Raw genomic sequence first — 2,098 nt, forward strand, 5'->3', positions numbered from 1 at the left:
TATGAACTAACCAGTACCCCGGAGCTCTTGACTCCAGCTACATATGTATCAAAAGATGGCCTAGTNGGCCATCACTGGAAAGAGAGGCCCATTGGACACGCAAACTTTATATGCCCCAGTACAGGGGAACGCCAGGGCCAAAAAATGGGAATGGGTGGGTAGGGAAGGAGGGGGGGACTTTTGGGATAGCATTGGAAATGTAATTGAGGAAAATATGTAATAAAAAAACTATTTAAAAAAAAGAAGTTTTACAACTTGCCTATGACAAGAGAACATGGACCCTGCTCTCTAGAAACCTGGAGTCCCTTGTGCACGTCTGCTTGTGCCTGTGCTATTTTAAAATACACATCCACTCTTAATTCACCTTAGAGTCTTTTTTGCACAGATGTCCCTGTACAACGTACAGACTGTCTTTACTCAGGACTTACATGCTTTAATGAATCGTTCTTGCATACACTCACTCCTTCCAACTCTATTGAGAGGCTCTGGCCAAAGTTCTGATCATAGAATTGGGGTGACAAAGAAGGCTTGGCATCCTACTTTCAAGCGGTAGCTCTTTTTCTTTGGAATATGGAGACAGACAATTATCATAGCAACTTTACAAGTAATAGTACTGCCCATAGCAGCTTGTCCACATAGAAGACTAAAGACTCAAATATCTCCTAGCTATGTATTTTCCAAACTAGTTTGTGAGAACCTTGCACTGAAGGCTCAGGTATGTATGGGAGAAGTGGGTTATCTGTGGTCTTTTTTGCATGCTCTTTTCTGTTCCACCCTGCTTCAACAAAAGTGACGGTCTCACCATTCTCCAAAGACAAGTACACTGGACACTATGCCATTACAGGTGCATATCTCAGTCTACAGGGCACCTACTAAGATGCCCAAGCTTTTATGCCATAGAATGAAGAGATGGACTAGGAACCACACAGTTAGTGATAGAAAAAGAGGCAGTTCATGAAGGAATCGCACTCCTGAGAATGGAAGTGGACAGGAGACCTGGAACAGAACCAAGACCTGAGAAGTCACAGCCCCCTAACCCTTTATGTGCCATTTAATAGCATCCAGTTTTCCCACACTCAGAATTCAAAGAGCTATTCTAAAAACACATTCAGGTTTGTTCCATCTGTCCATTTGGCTTCTTTGACAAATTAATCTTGATGCCTCTCCATAGCCTGATTGCCTGGCCCAACTTCACTCCCCAGAGCTGTGTTTCCAGGAATCCTTTTGAATGATGAGAACCTGTCTTCTCTAATTTCTTCAGTGTTGATGAAAGGCATAGTTCCTACCTAGGGCAGCTATAACTCTCTCTTAATCTCTTGACTAGAAAGGAGAGTTTGGACTGCCTGTAATAGAATTTGGCTGGATATTCTGCATTATAGAGAATTAGTTTGAAACCATCATACCCTGGAAGACATAAATTTTAAAAGATTAGTGGTATCAGGCTTATGTAAAGGTAGCATAGTTATGCCAGTCACTGTCCCCAGAAAGGACAAGATCCAAAATAAGCCACAGCCATGCTTGTTCCAGAAAAGCTATCTTTGGTCAGGACATGGTCCCTTCAACCATGGATAAAATAAACTAGTGGTTGAGAATATGGAAAGTGGAAAGAATATGGAAAACTACAGTTTTTAAAAGGAACAGAATGGAAAAATAGATCAAAGGAAGCTAGTGTGAGATTGTAACTGTAACAGTGTGTAGCAACAGTATCAACATATGAGTGCATAAATAAAGCCAAAACACAAAGTAAGTTTACAACCACTTGTTTATTTTTAAAAATCTCATTTAAGAAGCCAAGATATCCTCTGCTTGAAGAGAAACTTTATGTCTTTAAGTCTTTAGCTAAATGTGCAAGTACCCTTGTCATTAAGGTGTTCACAAGGTTGCGGAGACTCAAAAATGTAAAGAATTCCAGAGAGTAACTATTGAGTGGTTGTTGTTTGTTTGTTTGTTTGTTTGTTTGTTTTTTAAGTCTGAGTAGGCTGAGTCTTTATGCACCCTGAGGAGGTGTCAGTAAAATCAGAGAACATTTATACTCTTTTTTGTTTGTTTGTTTTGTTTTGTTTTGGGAGGCAGTGTTTCTCTGTGTAGCCCTGGCTGT

This window comes from Mus caroli, chromosome 2 (genome assembly GCF_900094665.2).
Source record: "Mus caroli chromosome 2, CAROLI_EIJ_v1.1, whole genome shotgun sequence".
In the NCBI taxonomy this organism is placed as follows: Eukaryota; Metazoa; Chordata; class Mammalia; order Rodentia; family Muridae; genus Mus; species Mus caroli.